The following is a 23,276-nucleotide window of genomic DNA, read 5'->3' as shown; positions in this document are numbered from 1 at the left end:
TAGTCTGATGTAGTCCCACTGGTGTATTTTTGTTTTTGTTTCCCTTGCCTGAGGAGACATATCCAACAAGATATTGCTAAGACCGATGTTAAAGAGTGCTCTGCCTATGTTTTCTTCTAAGAGTTTTATGGTTTCAAGTCTTACATTTAGCCTTTAATCCATTTTGAGTTTCTTTTTGTATATAGAGTGAGAAAGTAGTCCAACTTGGTTCTTTTGCCTGCAGCTGTTCAGCTTTCCCAGCACCAATTATTGAAGAGATTGTCTTTCCCCATCAATTATTCTTGCCTCCTTCATCATAGATTAATTGCCCATGTAAGTGTAGGTTCATTTCTGGGCTCTCTATTCTGTTGCATTGATCTCTGTGTCTGCTTTTGCCAGTACCATATTGTTTTTATGACTGTAGCTTTGTAGTATAATTTCAAATCAGGGAGCATCATACCTCCATCTTTGTTCTTCTTTCTCAAGGTATTTGAGCTAGTTGGGCTCGTTCGTGTTTCTATACAGTTTTAGATTTATTTGTTCTAGTTCTGTGAAAAAAATGCCAGTGGTATTTTGATAGGGATTGCATTGAATCTGTAGATTGCTTTGGGTAATATGGTCATTTTAACAATATTAATTCTTCTAATCCATGAGCATGGTATATATTTCCATTTCTGTCATCTTCAACTTCTTTCATCAACATCTTATAGTTTTCCAAGTACAGATATTTTACCTCCTTGGTTATATTTATTCCTAGGTATTTTATTCTTTTTGATATAATTGTAAATGGGATTTTCTTAATTTGTCCTTCTGATAGTGTTCATTGCTATTGTATAGAGACACAAAAAATTTCTGTATATTAATATTGTATCCTGCAACTTTATTGAATTTATAGTTTTTTGGTACTGTCTTTCAGTTTTTCCATACATAGTATCATGTCATCTACAAACACTGAAAGTTTTACTTCTTCCTTTCCAATCTGGATTCCTTTATTTCTTTTTCTTGTCTGATTGCTGTGGCTAGGACTTCCAATATTGTGTTGAATAAAAGTGGCAAGAGTTGGCATCCTTATCGTGCCCCTGATTTTTTTTTTTTAACATCTTTATTGGAGTATAATTGCTTTAAAATGCTGTGTTAGTTTCTGCTTTACAACAAAGTAAATCAACTATATGTATACATATATCCCCATATCCCTACCTCTTATGCCTCCCTTCCATCCTCCCTATCCCACCCCTCTAAGTGGTCACAAAGCACTGAGCTGATCTCCCTGTGTAATGCAGCTGCTTCCCACTGGTTGTCTGTTTTACATTTGGTAGAGTATATATGTCAGTGGTACTCTCTCCTTCACAACTTACCCTTCCCCCTTCCTGTGTCCTCAAGTCCATTCTCTATGTCTGCGTCTTTATTCCTGTCCGGCCCCTAGGTTCTTCAGAACCATTTTTTTTTTTAGATTCCATATATATGTGTTAGCACACGGTATCTGTTTTTCTCCTTCTGACTTACTTCACTCTGTATGACAGATTCTAAGTCCATCCACCTCACTACAAATAACTCAATTTCATTTCTTTTTATGGATGAGTAATATTCCATTGTATATATGTGCCACATCTTCTTTATCCATTCATCTCTCGATGGACACTTAGGTTGCTTCCATGTCCTGGCTATTGTAAATAGTGCTGCAATGAACATTGTGATACATGACTCTTTTTGAATTATGGTTTTCTCTGGGTATATGCCCAGTAGTGGGATTGCTGGGTCATTTGGTAGTTATATTTTTAGTTTTTTAAGGAGCCTCCATACTGTTCTCCATAGTGGCTCTATCAATTTACATTCCCACCAACAGTGCAAGAGGATTCCCTTTTCTCCACACCCTCTCCAGCATTTATTGTTTGTAGATTTTTTGATGCTGGCCACTCTGACCAGTGTGTGGTGATACCTCATTGTGGTTTTGATTTGCATTTCTCTAATGGTTAGTGATGTTGAGCATCCTTTAATGGGTTTGTTGGATATCTGAACATTTTCTTTGGAGAAATGTCTATTAAGGACTTCTGCCCATTCTTGGATTGGGTTGGGTTTTTTTTGATATTGAGCTGCATGAGCTGCTTGTATATTTTGGAGATTAGTGCTTTGTCCATTGCTTCGTTTACAAATATTTTCTCTCATTCTGAGGGTTTTCTTTTCATCTTCTTTATGTTTTCCTTTGCTGTGCAAAACTTTTAACTTTCATTAGGTCCCATTTGTTTATTTTTGTTTTTATTTCCGTTTCTCTAGGAGGTGGGTCAAAAAGGATCTTGCTGTGATTTATGTCATAGAGTGTTCTGCCTATGACTTCCTCTAAGAGTTTCATAGTGTCTGGCCTTATATTTAGGTCTTGAATCCATTTTGAGTTTATTTTTGTGTATGGTGGTAGGAAGTGTTCTGATTTCATTCTTTTACATGTAGCTGTCCAGTTTTCCCAGCACCACTTATTGAACAAGCTGCCTTTTCTCCATTTTATATTCTTTCCTCCTTTATCAAAGATAAGGTGACCATATGTGCATGGGTTTATCTTTGGGCTTTCTAACCTGTTCCATTGATCTATATTTCTGTTTTTGTGCCAGTACCATACTGTCTTGATTATTGTAGCTTTGCACTATAGTCTGAAGTCAGGGAGCCTGATTCGTCTAGCTCCGTTTTTCTTTCTCAAGATTGCTTTGGCTATTTGGAATCTTTTGTGTTTCCATACAAATTGTGAAATTTTTTGTTCTGGTTCTGTAAAAAGTTCCATTGGTAGTTTGATAGGGTTTGCATTGAATCTGTAGATGGCTTCAGATAGTATAGTCATTTTCACAATGTTGATTCTTCCAATCCGAAAACATGGTATATCTCTCCATCTGTTTGCATCATCTTTAATTCCTTTCATCAATGTCTTGTAGTTTTCTGCGTACAAGTCTTTTGTCTACTTAAGTAGGTTTATTCCTAGGTATTTTATTCTTTTTGTTGCAGTGGTAAATGGGAGTCTTTCCTTAATTTCTCTTTCAGATTTTTCATCATTAGTGTATAGGAATGCAAGAGATTTCTGTGCATTAACTTTGTATCCTGCTATTCTACCAAATTCATTGATTAGCTCTAGTAGTTTTCTGGTAGCATCTTTAGGATTCTCTATGTATAGTATCATATCATCTGCAAACAGTGACAGTTTTACTTCTTCTTTTCCCACTTGGATTCCTTTTATTTCCTTTTCTTCTCTGATTGCTTCCAAAATTATGTTGAATAATAATGCTGAGAGTGGGCAACCTTGTCCTGTTCCTGATCTTAAAGGAAATGGTTTCAGTTTTTCACCATTGAGGATGATGTTGGCTGTGGGTTTGTCATATATGGCCTTTATTATGTTGAGGTAGGTTCCCTCTATGCCTACTTTCTGGAGAGTTGTTTTTTTTATCATAAATGTGTGTTGAATTTTGTCAAAAGATTTTTCTGAACCTATTGAGATTATCATATGGTTTTTATCCTTCAATTTGTTAATATGGTGTATCACATTGATTGATTTGCGCATATTGAAGAATCCTTGCATGCCTGGGATAAACCCCACTTGATCATGGTGTATGATCCTTTTAATGTGCTGTTGGATTCTGTTTGCTAGTATTTTGTTGAGGATTTTTGCATCTATGTTTATAAGTGATATTGGCCTGTAATTTTCCTTTCTGTGTGACATCTTTGTCTGGTTTTAGTATCAGGGTGATGGTGGTCTCGTACAATGAGTTTGAGAGTGTTCCTCCCTCTGCTATATTTTGGAAGAGTTTGAGAAGGATAGGTGTTAACTCTTCTCTAAATGTTTGATAAAATTCGCCTGTGAAGCCATCTGGTCCTCGGCTTTTGTTTGTTGGAAGATTTTTAATCACAGTTTCAATATCAGTGCGTGGGATTGGTCTGTTTATATTTTCTGTTTCTTCCTGGTTCAATCTCAGAAGTTTGTGCTTTTCTAAGAATTTGTCCATTTCTTCAAGGATGTCCATTTTATTGATATATAGTTGCTTGTAGTAACCTTTCATGATCCTTTGTATTTCTACAGGGTCAGTTGTTACTCCTCCTTTTTCATTTCTAATTCTGTGCTTTGAGTCTTCTCCCTTTTTTTCTTGTTGAGTCTGGCTAATGGTTTATCAATTTTGTTTATCTTCTCAAAGAACCAGCTTTTAGTTTTATTGATCTTTGCTACTGTTTCCTTCATTTCTTTTTCATTTATTTCCAATCTGATCTTTATGATTTCTTTCCTTTGGCTGACTTTGGAGGGTTTTTTGTTCTTCTATCTCTAATTGTTTTAGGTGTAAGGTTAGGTTGTTTATTTGAGATGTTTCTTGTTTCTTGATGTAGGATTGTATTGCTATAAACTTCCCTCTTAGGACTGCTTTTGCTGCATCCCATAGCTTTTGGATTGTCATGTTTTCATTGTCTTTTGTTTCTAGGTATTTTTTGATTTCCTCGTTGATTTCTTCAGTGCTCTCTTGGTTATTTAGTAGTGTATTGTTTAGCCTCTAATATATTTGTATTTTTTACAGATTGTTCCTGTAATTGATATCTAGTCTCATAGCATTGTGGTCAGAAAAAGTACTTGATACAATTTCAATTGTCTTAAATTTACCAAGGCTTGCTTTGTGACCCATGATATGAACTATCCTGGAGAATGTTCCATGAGCATTTCTATGAGCACAGTGTTCCATGAGCACAGTGTATTCTGTTGTTTTTGGATGGATTGTCCTATAAATATCTATTAAGTCCATCTTGTCTGATGTGTCATTTAAAGCTTGTGTTTCCTTATTTATTTTCATTGTGGATGATCTGTCCATTGGTGAAAGGGGGAGTTAAAGTCCCCTACTATTACTGTGTTACTGTTGATTTACCCTTTTATGGCTGTTAGCACTTGCCTTATGTATTGAGGTGCTCCTTTGTTGGGTGCATATTTACAATTGTTATATCTTCTTCTTGGATTGATCCCTTGATCATTATGTAGTGTTCTTCTTAGTCTCTTGTAATAGTCTTTATTTTAAAGTCTATTTTGTCTGATATGAGAATTGCTACTCTAGCTTTCTTTTGATGTCCATTTGCATGGAATATCTTTTTCCATCCCCTCATTTTCAGTCTGTGTGTGACCCTAGGTCTGAAGTGGGTCTCTTGTAGACAGCATATATATGGGTCTTGTTTTTATATCCATTCAGCCAGTCTGTGTCTTTTGGTTGGAGCATTTAATCCATTTATATTTAAGGTAATTATCGATATGTATGTCCTTATTACCATTTTCTTAATTGTTTTGGGTTTGTTTTTGTGGGTCTCTTCCTTCTCTTGTGTTTCCTGCCCAGAGAAGTTCCTTTAGCATTTGGTATACAGCTGGTTTGGTGGTGCTGAATTCTCTTAACTTTTGCTTTTCTGTAAAGGTTTCAATTTCTCTGTCAAATCTGAATGAGATCCTGGCTGGGGAGAGTAATCTTGGTTGTAGGTGTTTCCCTTTCATCACTTTAAATATGTCCTGCCACTCCCTTCTGGCTTGCAGAGTTTCTGCTGAAAGATCAGCTGTTAACATTATGGGATTCCTTTGTATGCTATTTGTTGCTTTTCCCTTGCTGCTTTTAATATTTTTTCTTTGTATTTAATTTTTGATAGTTTGATTAATATGTGTCTTGGCGTGTTTCTCCTTGGATTTATCCTGTATGGGATTCTCTGTGCTTCCAGGACTTGATTGGCTCTTTCCTTTCCCATGTTAGGGAAGTTTTCAGCTATAATCTCTTCAAATATTTTATCAGTCCCTTTCTTTTTCTCTTCTTCTTCTGGGACCCCTATAATTCGAATGTTGTTGCGTTTAATTTTTTCCTAGTGGTCTCTGAGACTGTCCTCAGTTCTTTCCATTCTTTTTTCTTTATTCTGCTCTGCAGTAGTTATTTCCACTGTTTTATCTTCCAGGTCACTTATCCATTCTTCTGCCTCAGTTATTCTTCTATTGATTCCTTCTAGAGAATTTTTAACTTCATTTATTGTGTTGTTCATCAGTGTCTGTTTGCTCTTTAATTCTTTAGCTCCTTGTTAAATGTTTCTTGTATTTTCTCCATTCTATTTCCAAGATTTTGGATCAGTTTTACTATCAATATTCTGAATTCTTTTTCAGGTAGACTGCCTATTTCCTCTTCATTTGTTTGGTCTGGTGGGTTTTTACCTTGGTCCTTCATCTGTTGCATATTTCTCTGTCTTCTCATTTTATTGAACTTACCGTGCTTGGGGTCTCCTTTTCACAGCCTGCAGGTTTCTAGTTCCTGTTCTTTTTGGTGTCTGCCCTCCATAGGTGAGGTTGGTTCAGTGGCTTGTATAGTCTTCCAGGTGGAGGGGACTGATGCCTGTGTTCTGGTGGGTGGGACTGGATCTTGACTTTCTGCTGGGCAGGGCCACATCTGGCGGTGGGTATTGAGGTGTCTGTGAACTTAGTATGATTTTAGGCAGCCTATCTGCTAATGGATGGGGTTGTGCTCCTGTCTTGCTAGTTGTTTGGCATGGGGTGTCCAGCAATGGAGCTTGCTGGACATTGCGTGGAGCTCGGTCTTAGTGTTGCGACAGAAATCTCTTGGAGAGTTCTCACCAATTGATATTACGTGGGGCCAGGAGGTCTCTGGTGGTCCAATGTCCTGGACTTGGCTCTCCCATCTCAGTGGCTCAGGCCTGACACCCAGCCAGAGCACCAAGAACCTGTCAGCCACAAGGCTCTGAAGAAAAGGAAGAAAAAAATATTAAAAATAATAAAATAAAAAGAAAAGAAGAGAGCAACCAAACCAATAAACAAATCCAGCAATGATAACAAGGACTAAAAACTAGACTAAGATAAACATAAAAATCAGAAACAAATTGGTCGGGGCCCTGAACCCAGATGGCGGAGTAGAAGGCCGTGCTCTCACTCATTCTTGTGAGAACACCGGAATCACAACCAGCTGCTGGACAATCATCGAAAGGAAGACACTGGAACTCACCGAAAAAGATACCCCACATCCAAAGACAAAGGAGAAGCCACAATGAGACAGTAGGATGGGTGCAATCACAGTAAAATCAAATCCCATAACTCCTGGCTGGCTGACTCACAGACTGGAGAATAATTATACCAGAGAACTCCACCCACTGGAGTGAAGGTTCTGAGCCCCACGTCAGGCTTCCTAACCTCCCTTCATCCTCCTTCCATTTACTTTTCCCAAGGGTGGAGCTATGCTAAAGCTAACCCATCTGGTTTTCTGTTTATTCCTTGCACATTTAAAATTCTTCTTAATTCAGGACTTTGGCACATGATGTTCTCCCTGCCTGGATCATTCACAAGTCCACCTCCAGACTCATCTACTCTTCACATACCTGCTTCTCTTAATCTCCTCTTAAAAGTCACCTCCTCCGGTGGGCTTCCCTTGACATCTCCAGATAAAGGGGCCCTCCCCCACCCTCACTCTGTCACCTCAGCCTATTCATTCCCTTCTTAGAATTTATCATGAGTCAAATTCATCTGATTTATCTATTCTGTTTATTTTGTCTCTCAAAGGTAAGTTCACGCTAAAATATTAAGGGGAAAAAAAGACCAATAACCTTGTAGAAAAGATTGGCCTGAGATATGAAGGCAGTTCGCAGAAAGAAAAATGCTTTTCAGTGCTTAACATCTTTAAATATTTGAAAAGATGTTCAGTCTTACATAACAGAATTACCAATTAAAAACATGATAACTTTTCTCCCTGTCAGATTTCTTTCTGTCAAAAAATCCAAATAATGGAAAAGATATTCTGTTGATGAAGCAATGAAAGAACTTACACATTCATACATTGCTGGCTGGAATGGAAAGAAAGGTATAACCCCATGCAAGGGGTTGGGAGTTTGGAATATCTAGCAAAAGTACATATACAATTACCTATTGAGACAGCAATCTCTCTTCTAAGAATCTTTCACACAGATATAGTGACAAAAATATGAAATATCATATGCATAAAGCTATTAACTATGGCTCTGTTTGTAATAAATAAAACAGCCCAATTTTCTATCAAGTGAACTAGAATGAATAAAATATTGTACATCCATGCAGTGAAACACTGTGGAGCTATAAAAAGGGATGAGGAGGATCTTTATAAAATGTTCTAGAGTGATCACCAGGATATATTGTTAAGTGAACAAAACAGTGTTTTTGTATGTGTGTGCATGTTCCAAAGTCAAAACCATAAGACAAGACACCTTCAATCAAGTCTAATTTCCATCCCTCTCTCTCTATGACTCTAAAATTAAAAAACCAAAATAGAACAAGTAAATCTAACTATATATCTGACTGATGGTTTAACCATATAATCTAACAGGTAATACTGTAACTTCAAAACACAGATAATCAACAAGGACTTACTGTATAGTACAGGGAACTCTAATCTATATTCTGTAATAACCTGTATGGGAAAAGAATCTGAAAAAGAATGGATATATGTATACATATAACTTTGCTGTACATCTGAAATTAACACAACATTGTAAATCAACTATACGCCAATATAAAAATCAAATTAAATGGAAAAAATAAAAATAAAACTGTCCCAAGCCTTAAAAACAAACATACCAAAAACCTCACAGTAGTTTGTATCTGCCTGGTGAGGTAGATTGTAACGTCAAAGAATTGCATGCCCACACACAAAACTGCACAGTATTCAATAATCATACTTTTAGTAATGATATTGTTAGTGTCATTTGTAAACTGTTATGTACATATAGTAAGATAAAAACAAATAGGTAAATACGTTAATATTGGTAAGAACAAAGATTTTTAGCACACACACACAAAAAGAGACAAACATAAAATCAAAGAAGTTGAATACAATTTCTGTGATCTTAAATTTGGAAATATCAATATGAAATCATTTTACTCTTAAAAATATTTCCCAGTTCTGTCCACCAAAAAGTGTAAAAGCAATAAGCAACTCAGTAGTAATGAACATTTCTAACACTCGGACTGGAGTCTCTAAAGACCATTTGTCATTAAAGGGAACTAGGTCTCCATGGAGAAATGGCTGATTTCAGATATGAGATGTGACATGTACAAGATGAACCCAAAAGATCTTTCATAACAGAAAACTAGAGCTGCTGGGTCCTGTGAAAGGACTCAGTAGACAACTCAAAGGATTTCACTGGCCAAAGATGGGCAATTTACACTTCAAAAAGAATAATGCCTGCAGTGCATTGTGATATATAAAAATATTAAAATCCACATGCTTATAATAATACTTTTTGCAAACCCCATTGATCACCTTTGGAGGATGCTAGGGCATTAACTCATTCTAAAAATTGGTAAATAAATGGAAAAAATCAGCTTTTCCTGTATGAAATGTATTTCAAGGTAACCAGATAGTTAAGGAGAGAAATTTCTCCTTTATCAAATAATTCAAGACATTAAATGTAAAATAAATGGTACAATTAGAATATTACCATTTTGCAAGTTTTGATGAAATAATGCACCTAGGCAATGATTACTAACAGCTGCTAAAAGCCACTAGGTAAAAGGCCAGTGGGGAACTCTTAGGTTTTTAATATTCATCTTTACTAATTTTGCCCTGGTTGTACATATGAGGCTTTTTTTTGTTTATTTGTTTTTATTATTTTTTAACATCTTTATTGGAGTATAATTGCTTTACAACGTTGTGTTAGTTTCTGCTGTATAACAAAGTGAATCAGCTATATGCATACATATATCCCCATATGCCCTCCCTCTTGCATCTCCATCCCCCCCTCCCTATCCTTGAGGACACAGGAGGGGGAAGGGTAAGCTGGGACAAAGTGAGAGAGTAACATATGAGATCTTTTTTTAAAAATTTTATTTATTTATTTTTGGCTGTGTTGGATCTTTGTTGCTGCGTACAGGCTTTCTCTAGTTGTAGCGAGCAGGGGCTACTCTTTGCTGTGGTGCGCAGGCTTCTCATTGCCGTGGCTTCTCTTGCTGCAGAGCACTGGCTCTAGGTGCACAGGCTTCAGCAGTTGTGGCATTCGGGCTCAGTAGTTGTGGTGCACGGGCTTAGTTGCTCTGCAGCGTGTGGGATCTTCCCAGACCAGGGTTCAAACCTGTGTCCTCTGCATTGGCAGGCAGATTTTTAACCACTGCGCCACCAGGGAAGCCCACATATGAGGTTTTTAGTTCAGAGTCAGGTTTCTTTTTATACTCACAGCAAGCTCAGCAGCCAGAGAACATTGCAACATTGTTTCCTCATGCTCAGCACTCCCCCACCCACACACACACAGAGGGTCATGTGAGAGCCAGAGGAGAGAAAATGCTGTATACCATTGGTGGGTTCACTCTGTAGGTGAGATACAGAAAAATATGGGTTTCCTCTGTTTGTGAAGGATAAAGACACCACTTTCCTCCCATCACCTTCTGAAAGTGTCCTTGGAAATCAGATGGAAGAGATCCTTACCCTAACCCTTTGGTATGAAAATAAATCTCTGAGGGAAAAGATAAGCCAGTGTGTTCAGTTTTACAAGTCAGAGATGTTTCCAAGGCCCTGGGCCTCACTATCTGGTCAGTCAAAAATTGACTTCGAAGTTGGATGTCAGGTAACGAAGCAAATTTCAGTGAAATTTGTTCAGAAATCCCCAACTGTGCAGAAACATATTTTCCTCTACAGTGTCATAAAAATTTTAGAATAATGGATCAAGATAATACCATCTAAACCACTGATTACTTATATCACCAAAAACCTAGATAACCAGCCATTATACTATATGTGATATAATAGAAAACTCACAGTACCTCCTTTGAAGTATTCTTGTCAAATAATCGACCTGCATCTAATCAAGCCTCTAGAACCAGCTACCAGTTTTCAAGAGATTAGGAACAGAAGAACATGTTAGACAATGCCCCAGGGGTGCCATCAGCCAAATCCAGAACCTGGGAAATTCTACAGGATAAATGATGTGGTTTCTACAATAAGTAAATAGCAAGAAAAAAGGGGGCAGGAGAGGAGTGATTTAGAAATTTAAAATACCGTGAAAGAGGTAGCAACCAGCACTTCTCTGGTGGCGCAGCGGTTAAGAATCTGCCTGCCAACGCCGGGGACACGGGTTCGATCCCTGGTCCAGGAAGATCCCACGTGCCTTGGAGCAACTAAGCCTGTGTGCCACAATTACTGAAGCCCGCGCACCTAGAGCCTGTGCTCTGCAACAAGAAAAGCCACCGCAAGAAGGCGGTGCACTGCCATGAAGAGTAGCCCCCGCTCGCCACAACTAGAGAAAGCCTGCACGCAGCAACGAAAACCCAACGCAGCCAAAAATAAACAGATAAATAAATTTGTTAAAAAGAAAGACCTAGCAGCCAACCAATTTGTGTAGATAGAATTTGTTTAGATCCTGGTTTCAGTATATCAACTGAGAAGAAAAAACTATTTGTGGACTATCAGAGAAATATGAACACTGAATATTAGATGATATTAATGAATTAATGTTAAAGGTACGATAATGGTATTGTTCTGTTTTTAAAATAGAGTTTTTCTCTCTTAGGCAAACATTTGGAAATATTTACAGATGAACTGATATGATAATTGCGATTTGCTTTAAAATAATGGATGGAGATCCAGAGGGAATGGGGAAGTAGAGAAGAAAGAAGAATGGCCATGTGCTTATAACTGTTGAAGCTGGGCCATGTGTACTTTGGGGTCCATTATACTATTCTCTCTACTTTTGTGTAGGATGAAGATGTCCATAATAGAAAGGGTTTTGTTTTCTTTCTTTCTTTCTTTTTTTTTTTTTGGCCAAGCCACACGGCTTGCAGGATCCTAGTTCCCTGACCAAGGATTGAACCCGGGCCCTTGGCAGTGAAAGTGCCAAGTCCTAACCACTGGACCGCCAGGGAATTCCCAGGGTTTTATTTTCTGTATTTTTCTTAAGTGAGTTCCAAGAGGATAGGACGTTGCCTCTTCCTCCTTCTGTACTAGTTTCTCTAGAGGTGCCATAACAAAGGACCACAAACTGGGAGTTTAAACAATAGAAATGTATTTTCTCCCTGTTCTGGAGGCTGAAAGTCCAACATCAAGGGGTCAGCAGGTTTGGTTCCTTCTAAGCGCCATGAGGGGAGGATCTGTTCCAGGCCTCTCCTTGGTTCATCGATGGTTATCTTCTCCCAGTGTCTTCACATCATCTTCCCTTGGTGTTAATGTCTGTATCCAAATCTTCCTTTTCTTGTAAGCACACCAGTCACATGGGGTGGGGGCCCACCCTAATGACCTCTTTTAACTTAATTATCTCTGTAAAGTAATTTTGACTCTAAACACAGTCACATTCTGAGTCACTGAGAGTTAGAACTTCGATATATGAATGAGGGGGGCGGGTGACACAATTCAGCCCATAACACTGAACTAACCCCAGCACCTGGCACGGTGGCTGGAAAATAGAGGGGCTCTAATAACTGTTTTTCGAATGAATCAGTGATGTTAGAAGATGGCAGCTGGGCAGCAAGACCCTGCTGCCCGAATTCTCCCCTTTCCGCAATGTCTTCTTGCTGTAGTTTTAATGATGGGGGTCCTTTCCATCTAGTCTGGGGGCCTGAGTTTGTTGCTGTCGGGGCATAGTTAGCAGGAAAACAATGCAAGGCAGATCAGCACAGGGTTGGATTACCGCCACCGCAGTTCTGCGAAGCTCCATCGTAGGCAATTTATTGTGAACATGGTTTCAGTAACAAGACAGTCAGACAAGACTGAGTACATCACCCCAGGCAAGGTCCAACGGGGCCTGACAATTGCCTGCATTCCCCAGACTTGGTGCTTTCTCCAATCATAATCGCCCACTTAACCTCAAATGAATGAGTACTCAGAGCCCGTGCCCTCAAAGGTGATGGGGAGACACAGGCTATCATTAACAGATGGGAGTTCCACTGAAGTGTTTAAAAGCCAATAAGGTCTCTTTAATTCAGCTGTGCACGTTAATAGCCAAAATGAAACAAGAACATATCTGCAATAAAAAGGTACAATATAATCCTTTCAGTCTCAAATACATTTAACTACTTAACTATAGATCCATTTATTCCTTTGATTTTTGCCTATGATGTAAAAGAATAAGAGAAAATTAACTAATTCAAAGTTATTGAATATATGACCTACTTTAAAATTATGTTTAAAATCTCGAAATCAGGCAATTACAGCAATATTAAAGCATTTAGGATAAACGCTGTTTTGCCAGCTATTTCTTTCCTTTCCTTTTCATTTCTGGCTTGCAAATTTTAAAAAAGGCACTTCAATTCTTTAAGATAATTTTTTCCCAATTATAAATTCTTCATGTTCACTGAAGAAAATTTTGAAGACACAGAAAAGCATGAAGAAAACATTTAATCCCAACCTCAGAGAGACCTATGCTTAAACTTTCAGTATTTTCTTCCAGTTGTTCATTTAAACATTTATTCTCTATGTCATATTTTCATCCCAATTTGGCATTATGCCAGGTCTTTTCCCCATGCCGTTAGAATTTCTTGTAAATATCATTTTTTTCTCTTTACTTCTTTATTGAGGTATTTCTTGTATTCAACAAGTACACAAATCGTAGGTGTACAGATTGATGAACTTTGACATATGTATAGACCCACATAACCATCATTCCAGATCTCTATATAAAATATTTCCAACACTTCAAAGCTCCTTTTTGCCCCCTCCAATTGTGCCTATTCTTTTTTTTTAAATTGAAGATTTCTTGATTTACAGTGTTGTGTTAGTTTCAGGTATACAGCAAAGAGATTCAGTTAGATATATATGTATATATATATAAAATATATATTTATGTTCTTCTTCAGATTCAATTTTGCCTATTCTTTTTTTTAATATTTTATTTATTTATTTTTGGCTGTGACACATGGCTTGGGGGATCTTAGTTCCCCGACCCGTGCCCCCTGCGGTGGAAGCACGGAGTCTTAACTACTGGACCGCCAGGGAATTCCCTTGACTATTCTTGATCTTGATATAAGTGGAGCTGTGTCTCAAGTACTCTTATGTAGTTTCTTTCACTAAATGTTAGCTCTATCAGATTTATCCGTGTTTCTGAATATTCCAGTAGTTTATTCTTTTTTTTCTAACTGCTGTACAGAATCCCATTGTTTGAAAATGTCAACAGTTACTTATCCATTTTTTTACGGATGGACATCTGTGTTTTTTCCAGTTTAGGGTTATTATGAGTAAAGCTGCTATGAACATTCTTGTGCCTGTCTCTTTCTGGACATAGGCACCTATCTCTCTTGGGTACACATCCAGTAGAATTGCTACATCCTATGATAAATGTATGTTTTAGCTTTGGCAGATGTTGCCCACCATTTGGTAAAGCAGTAATACCGATTCACCCTCCCACCAGCATCGTATGAGAGTTCCAGTTATTCCCATTCTCACCAGCACTTGGTATTGACAGGCTTTTAAATGTTGGTCATTCTCCTGGGTGTATAGTGGTTTCTCACTGTGGTTTTAATTTGCATTTTCCTGGTAACTAAGGGTGTTGAGCACCTTTCCAATTTGGATATCTCTTTTGTGAATTGCCTGTTCAGATATTTGGCTATTATTCTATTTGTTTGCCTGCCATTTTCTTATTTATTTGTAGGAATTCTTTAAGTATCTGGTGATCTTGACTTGAAGGGGTTACTTATATTTAAGAACTAACTAAAACTTCAGAGAGCATGGGCTTTATTATAGAGTGATGGGGGTTTTCTGGGGGTTACTCTCAAAGGTTTCTGGAAGATTCTAGAAGCCTTTTCTTTGGATCATTCAGACTCCCCAGGAGAGACTCCATCAATGAAGGAGGAGCTGTGTTGATGAACCCAACCAAGAAATGGATGAAAAGAATGGGGAAAACGGGCAGTCAAGGGATTACTGGAATCAAAGAACATGGTGATGTAAATGGTGACGGCTGGGAATTCCTTCAACCCAAATAAGGTAATAAAAGGTGGGAAAAGTTAGGAGAAAAATTAGGGTAAGAGGTGTGTTAAATGTGTGGTTTCTTGTGTTGGGGAGCCAGGGCAGCGGAGAGGGTGACGCTTCTTACAGTTCAGTGTTTGCTGTTCACTTGATTTCACCTGTTGCCAGGCCTGCGGGTGACCTCCAGCCACCCCTGCACCCTGCACCCCTACATGTGGGCCTCAGAGGTTCACAGGACCAACCACGTAATTTATGGGGCCCAGTGCAAAATGAAAATGCAGAGCCCCTTGTTCAAAATGTATTCAGAATTCCTTGGGGGAAACGGGGAGATGTTGATCAAAGGGTACAGACATTCAGTTATAAGATGACTATGTTGCTGAGATCTAAGGTACAGCCTGGTGACTGTAGTTAACAATATTGAATTATACACTTGAGAGTTGCTGTGAGAGTAGAGCTTTAATGTTCTCACCGTAACAACAACAAGAAAATGGCAATTATGTGAGGTGAAGGGTGTGTAAACTAACCTTCCTGTGGTAAGAATTTTGTAATATATAATGTATATATATGTGTATCAAGTCATCATATTGTATACCTTAAACGTACGCAGTGTTGTATGTCAATTATATCTTGACAAAGCTGAAAAAAAAGTAACTGTGGTGGGAATAATGAACCAAATCATATAAAGGTTGATGTGGTAATAACATCAAATCTGATCTTTAAACCTTTATATCCAAATTCCTGCTGGCAAGAAACATAGTCACCAAAAGGCCAGGCTTTAAAAAGTATTTAAAATGTCCAGGCAAGGGAGAAAGTATTTATGTCTGGACTTAACAGAGTGAGTGAACATTTTCTTCGAATCCATTGAATGAGGGGATTTACTCAACATAAAAAAAAGAAAAAAGAAAAAGAATTTCAACATAAGAAGAGCAGAGCATTCATCCACAAGCTGCAGGAACATGAAGCAGACCCTTGCGGTTCAATTTCTCAAAAGGATAACCTCCCCTTGCCCGTTTGAGGGAGGTGGTGTAGGATGGAGATATTTAAGAGGGGAATCAACCCGGTGGTCCCTCTGGCCTGGAGGCAGTCCCCCCATCCCCTCACCCTTGGTTTTGAGGCCACCTAAGAGGTGCCTGCTGGGTTCTGGGCGAGCCCTCTCTCCTCTCAGCAGCCTCTCTCTGAACTTCCTTAAATCAATTCTCTCTCCTTCCTCTTTTTAAAAAAATGTATTCAAATTTCTCATCCATTGTTGTCTTTAATGTTCTCTGTCCTCATGGGTGAACGTATTCCTCGTTTATTTACTATAATTTAGTGGGATTTTAGGGGGAGCGGAGTTCAGTGCCTGAGACTGGTCTGCCACTTAGGGCCTTGAAGAGCAATCCACCAAGAGGGGACAACAGCAAGCTCCTAAGGGGCTTTTGGTGATGTGTTGAATCTCTCTGCCGCGCCAGCTCTGGAGCCAGGCTGCGGGGCTCCTATCCCAGCTCTCCAGTCAGCTGCCGCATGACCTGCGCATGTTACTGCTTCCGTTATGCCTTAGTTTTCTTACCGATGCAACAGGGCTATTATAATAGTACTACTGATGCTGAAAGCTTGGCCTTTGTGCACGGGTGCTGAATCAAGTCTCGGAGACGGTTTTAGGTGAAGTAGAAAAGAATAGCTTTATTGCTTTGCCAGGCGAAGGCGGATGTAGCAGGCTCCTGCCTCTCAAAATTGTGTGCCCCCAACCTGGGAGGATTTGATGAGAAGTCTTACAGCAATGGTTCAAGGGTGGAGTTGCTGATAAGATTAGGGTGTGTGCAGGCTCTCCTGAATCTTGATGAGTTTCTCTAGTTCCTTTAATCTGGCCTCAGGTGGTTTCTTGCCTGCTCCTCCCTTGATTAGCAACTCTTCGAATCTGCCCTTTGGAACTGAGGGAAGGTCATGGAGGCTGGAGTCTGTCCCCTACAAACAAGAAACGGGACAGAAAGACTTCCGTGCCCTGGAGTCCCACAGGGTCCTGCTTGTTAATACAACACTATGAGTTAGTATCTGAAAACCCAAAAAAGTTTCTTACTGAGAGGAAGAGGGGAAGGTGAGTCTCCCATGACTGGAGCAAACAACACCTCTGTGGGGTACTTCCCCCAGAAACGGAAGCAGTTGGTGGGCTTTGAAAAGAGGAGTGAGGGTCTGCTTACAGCTTGGGAACACTTCTCATTTTGCTTTTTGTAGATTTTGATCACTTGATGTATGGTCAGGCCACTCAAGGTGGCTGTTCTCTTGCTCTCTGTACATCCCCTGCCCGACCAGCGCCTGCTTCACCTACACCCTCCTCACCTGACTGACCTTCCTGCATACTTGGTGATTGTTCTTATCAGAGGCGTGGTGAGGGGCGTGCCCCCCTGCTAGTCTCTGGTAACTGATGAGCCAACGTGAGGTCAATTCCCCTGTAACTGGCAATCTCCCCGTCCCCCCTGGGAGCGAAGACTGCTGCCATGTTCTGCCCCTGTTCTGCCACACACGGTGGAGTGTCTCTCCAGAACCTTCCTTCCCCCTTCCATTAATCTACTGATGTCTCCTTTGCTGACTCTGGGCTCTTTCTTCCATCTTGAAGCTGGACAAGTACAGTCCTTGAAGGTCTGCAGGATGCAGCCCAGCACTTGGTTTACCAGGTTGACCTTGGCCCAGAATGTGGAAGAACAAGCCACTACTTTCTCATCTGAACTGTTTGTGGAACCACCCTCTTCCCTCTCCCCACTTCCGTTTGGGCTTCTGGTTCAGGTCTGCAGGTCTGGAGGGTCCAGATCTGACCCCACCTTCCCAGAAGTTCAGTTACTGACAAAGGTTGTCAGTGACTGGGATCCCACTGGTATGAGGGGCACGTGTGCTGGCCAAGGCTCTTTTGGTTACTAGTGGCAGAAACCCAGATATTATAAGGTAAATTAAGAAAGTTTTGGCTAAAGTAAATAATCCATGATGAGACAGGTTGGAGCAGGCCTCAGAGACAACAGCAACTCATTCTCTCTGCATTCATATCTCGGCTTCTGCCTGTGTGTGACTCATTCTCTCACTCTAGTGTGTACAACAGGGGCCACAGCCACTAGAGCTTCAGGACTCGAGCCGGGCAGCCGCTCTACTATCTTCTACATGGTTGTGCTTATGGCTTTGTGAAGTTATCTATAGCGTTAACAGACCTAGAAGCGCATGCATGCATGGGGGCTAGGGTTTCATTTTAAAAGATAAAGGGTGACTCTGTAACACATCTGAGAGCATTCTTATCTCCTCGGACCTTGAGTGACAATAAGCAAAAAGTGAATGACAGGGAAAATCAGAGTACGGCAGAACGCCATCTGCATGGGCTTTTTCTCCTAGTCCACTCGGGCTGGCTTTGAAGTGAGCTGCGTAACTCACGAGCATTGGAAAAATTCTGGAGCAGAGCCGATTTTCTGTACTGCACCTGAATAAGCAAAGGTTCATGAGGTTGCGTCTTCATTTCCCCTTCATCAAAAGTCGATCCCTTTCTTAAAAGGGATACTCATATTTCTAAATTCATATTTTCCCTAACACAAGAGCAATTTAATATTATTCTGATGCCACTTGAGAGAAGAGGTAAAATTCCTAGATCATTGGAAGAAATAATATACACTCCAGAAAGAAAACAAACCAGGAAATGTAAGGTTCTGAGGAAGTGAATGGAAAAAAAACTGGAGTCAAAATATTGTTTATTAGAACAAAAAGGTAGCAGAGAAGAAAGAAAGTGAAGAACCAGGGTAGTATGTGAAAAGCACAACTGAATGAGAATCTAAAAGACCTCCTGGGAAACAAATACAGGATACCTGATAGGTAGATAGATAGGTAGATAGATAGATAGATAGATAGATAGATATGGATTAATGGATCCAGGCATGACCAAGGTGGCTTCCTAGATGGCATGGACTTGAGTGAATATTATCTCAGACCCACTCACAGTTGTCCACCCCTGCTGACTTACAGAAAGACAAGTGGCCCAGCTTAAAAGAGACCAGAAAGAATTTTTATTTTATTTTAGTTTAGTTTAGTCTATTTTATTTTATTTTTTGGCCACACCATGCAGCATGCAGGATCCTAGTTCCCCAGCCAGGGATCGAACCTATGCACCCTGCAGTGGAGACACGGATTCTTAACCACTAGACTGCCAGGGAAGTCCCCAGAAAGAATTTTTAATATTTGTAAATTATTAGGCAGGAGACTGAAGGCCTAAGGAATATGCATGGTATTGTTGCTACTTCTTGCAAGCCATCTATGGGACTTTGGGAGAGAAATTGAGGGCAGGAATGGTTTTCTACCAGATGGTATGAGGGCATTTGGCATTCTGGACTTTCACATAAAGGGCTAGAATCAGGTATTTCTAACTAGAGGGGAAGTGGATCCCACAAAGACAGGAAAGAACAGACTTGCTCAGAGACTAGCTGACATGCTCAGGAGGATTCTAAAGTAAAGTGTATTCATTTTTTTTAAAATAAAGAGATGTACAAAGATGAAAACAAAAATGATTCGGAAGTCTACTGTGCAAAATAAATCTTAATATTAAACAACAAATAGATAAAATAACCCGTGCACTTGTGAGAAAAGTTCAAATAGTACCTGAGAGGTTTTTATACAAAATATGGGTGAGGATGGAGGGGGAAAAAAACCAAGTATGACATGGTGGGCAATAAGTGGGCAAGAGGTTCCCAATGATTCTCATGAAGAAAGTGGTTGAGAAACAAGATGATTATGATGGCCTCAGTTTCCCTGATGTGCAGAGAATGGCCAATAAGGTAAATTCACAATTTTAATTAACTAAGACTGGTATGTTGAAATTCAAAAGTGGAATATGATGTAAGAGCTTTCTTTATTCCAAAGAAATATATATTAGGTAGCATACCATGAATATGTGCAGCAACCTTCATGAAGTCAATGTATTTATCAAGCACGGGTAATCTGCCAGGAATTTTTCTAGATATTGGAATCCAATACCTGCTCTCAAGGAGCTTATAGTCTATGATCTCAAGTTGCTTTTTGAATTCAGCCAGGTATAAATAACCCCAAATTGTTCGAGTAAATAAGGACACACCTGCAAGAAAGCTGTGTTAATTCTCTGAAGGAGTTGAGATGTGATCAGTCTTTTTTGAAAACACACACACAGAAGAGGGGAAGAAGGGTGCAGAACCAAAGATGACTTTGCACGGTTAGACAGATATGTAAAAATGGAATCAGGAAGATTAAAGTCCAACAGAAGATGGGGCTTGATTTTTTTCTAAGTAAACATTATTGAATGACCCCAAAGCACAGCAATCACAATTATATCACTCGTTCATTTTCACAAATTGAACACACCCATGTAACCAGCATCCAGATCAAAAAAACAGAGCACAGCCAGCATCTCCAGAAACCTCCTTATGGCTTCTTCTAATCATCACACACCCCATCCCGCACCCTTGGCTACGGCTAACTGCTATCTCGACTTCTAACACTATACCTTACTTTTGCCAAAAGTAGTTCACTTTCTTAAAACTACTTTGCTCAGGTAAAACCTGCACATATTTAAGTGTGAAATTAAGCACCACCCAGTCAAGGTACTGAACATTTATTTCCATCATCCCTAAAATTTTCCTGTTTCTTCGTAATCCATCCCACCTACTACTCCTGTCCCTAGATGACCTCTGATCTGTTTCTGTCACTATGCGAGTTTGCATTTATTAGAATTTTATACACACGGGATCCTACAATAAATGGGATCATAGATCCTTTCTTTTTTTTTTTTTTAAGTCTGCCTTCTTTTACTCAATGTAGTGATTTTGAGATTCATCCATGTCGTTTCATAAGTCAGTGGTTTGTTCCTTTAATATGGATGAGTAGTATCTTATTGCGTGGCTGTAACGGAATTTGTTTATCACTTCACCAGGCTTATAGTTATTACAAATAAAGTGGCTGTAAACATTCAGGATCAAGTCTTTGAAGAAATATAAGCTTTCATTTTTCTTGGGCAAATACCTAGAAGTGGAATGGCTGGGTCACATTGTAGGTGTGTCAAGATGCGGCCAAACTGCCTTCCAAGGTGATGTATGAGAGGGCCAGTTGTGCCCCATTCTCACCACTACTTGCTATTATCAGGCTTTTTAAAGTTTAGTTATTCTACTGGGTGTATAGTGGGGTCTCACTGGGGGTTTAGATTGCATTTTCGTGATTACTAGTCATGTGAAGCATCTATTCATGCCCTTCTTGGCCATTTTAATATATTCTTTTGTGAATTGTCTGAGTGATTTTTTTTAATGCCAAGATCAGCAAAAGGGACTTATGCAAATGTTCAGAGGCAAGGGAAGGGAGAGTGGACCATAGATGCAGTGTTGCTGGATAGTAAGGACAAGGCAGACTCTTACCTTGCTTTAGTTTTCTATTTCAGGGGGAAAATCTTCAACCTAAAAGGAGGAGTGGCAGCCTGCATATAGGAAGAAATAGCAGATCCATAAAATGCATTGGAGAGTAGAGACCTAGTGGTCCACCAATAATCATTTCCCCCTTCTTTCTTTAGAATCTCCAAGTTTTAGTTCGATATAGGGTGACCAGCCTCTCTTTTTGCCCAGGGCTGAGGAGATTCCTAGGATGCAGGACTTTCTAGAAAATACTTAGGTAAGCCTAGGGAGAAAGACTTAGGTAGACCTAGGGAGGTCCTTGGCTATCCAAAATGAAGATGATTATTTCCCAGGCTCCCTTTCAGCTAGATGTGGCCATGCAATTAAGTTATGACTAGTGAAATAAAAGCAAAAGTGATGTCAACTTTCTGGGGTGTTCACGGAAAGAGCATGCCCTCCTCTTTCTTCCTTTCTGTCTTCCCACTGGCTCAAATGAAGAAGTGAGAGCAGGAACAGGCATGCCCATCCTCATCTGTGAGATAGAAGCTGCTGGTTAAGAATGCCAGAGCAACAGGAGAGAAGGACGCAGAGCCCCTGATTATTACGACACTGCCATAACAACCAGAGGTGCCTACCCAGCTTTTACGTAAGAGAGAAGTAAACATCGATTTTGTTTAAGCTCCTTATTTTAGACCTCCTTACAGCTGCCTACATAATATAGTATACAAGAGCTAAAGTAGGTAGGCTAAATGATTTCAATGGATATAACTGTTTTCAATCTTCAAAAAGAAGGCATAAACAAACCCCAAACTGGTGAGTTTGATGACAATATTGGGTTATTTTTCTACGGTGGATCAATAAAAGGATGCTGTGAGTCACTTAAAAAGGCAGCAGAGATGGCTATGCTCGAACATGGTTGCACCAAGAATTAGTCTTGTTGAACTTGTCTTAGTTTCACTCTTTTGAGATGGTTGTTATACTGGTAGGTCAGCAAGATGTGCGCTTGTAATAAGGCTACTGACAAGAACACACATGGCATTCATGCAGACTTGTTCTGGGTATAAGAACAACTAGGTGGATGAAAAACCAGTCGAACGGTCATACCCAGAGGGTATTGAGGATGCATCAATATCAGCTTGGAAGGAGATTTCAAGAGGAAGCTTTGATCTAGCTAAATATTTTATCAGTGATTCGGATAACTAGATAGTGAAGTATTCATCCTATTGGCAGAAGACAAGACAGTAAACACTAATGAAGACAGAATCGGGACTAAAAGCTCTTGCTGGCTAGAACGGCAGAATGAAACTAACAAAGTGAAGTGATAAATGTGTGTTCGTGCATTCAGATTGAAAAAAAAACCATCCAATAAGATAAGAAATGGGGGAGATATGAATTAATATTAAGTATTTTAGGTGACGGCTCAAAATGAGTCAACAGGACAAAGCTGGAGCAGTCCTGGCTGACTCTGTTAACAGGGTGACAGCGTCTGCCATGGGGGGTATGGCTCTGCTAGCAATGTTCAAAGTGGCAGTTCTCATGCCACGATTTGAAAGATATAGAGGCACAGCTTGGAGAAGGAGTGGAGGAGACATGAAACTAATCTCAAATACTGGCGGGCTAACCTGTGGAGTTCTAACTCTACACAGCCATGGCCCTGGTCCCTCACTCTGACGTTCACACTTCACTCACATTTGTCTGACTATCTACCTGCTCCTGACCTTCAGCTTGCCACTCTATTCCTGTTGCTTATCTTCACATACAGGTTCATCCTGCTGCTCTCAGCTTTGGGAACATTGTCTTTCTGACCTGAGCCCTTGATGTCAAGGAGATTGGGTGGACACAAGAGTGGAGAAGCTAAGTGTGAGCAGTGGTAATGGTCATGCCCCAAGCACTTCCTCTTAAAGCAGTGTCTTTTCAGATTGAGATGCATCAAGAAGGTAGTCAAAAGTAGCAACTCTTTTTTTTGGCTTTGCCGCGTGGCTTGTGGGATCTTAGTTCTGCAACCAGGGACTGAACCTGTGCCCTCAGCAGTGAAGGCACAGAGTCCTAACCCCGGGAC

The 23,276-nt window shown here is 39.7% G+C and overlaps 1 long non-coding RNA gene across 2 annotated transcripts in view; it reads left to right on the top strand.

Moving 5' to 3' along the window:
- The window catches only part of LOC114895510, a 40,808-nt gene that overhangs the window by 6,643 nt on the left and 10,889 nt on the right, over positions 1-23,276 (top strand). For both annotated transcript variants that reach the window (XR_003793571.1, XR_003793574.1), the window contains exon 2: positions 14,722-14,885. This is a non-coding gene — a long non-coding RNA (uncharacterized LOC114895510). The remainder of the gene's footprint in view (positions 1-14,721; positions 14,886-23,276) is intronic.

This window comes from Monodon monoceros, unplaced genomic scaffold (genome assembly GCF_005190385.1).
Source record: "Monodon monoceros isolate NGI ecotype Baffin Bay Population unplaced genomic scaffold, NGI_Narwhal_1 Super_Scaffold_1, whole genome shotgun sequence".
Classification (NCBI taxonomy): domain Eukaryota; kingdom Metazoa; phylum Chordata; class Mammalia; order Artiodactyla; family Monodontidae; genus Monodon; species Monodon monoceros.
Note: the sequence above shows the minus strand (reverse complement) of the source record. Positions and strands in the feature narration are given on the sequence as shown.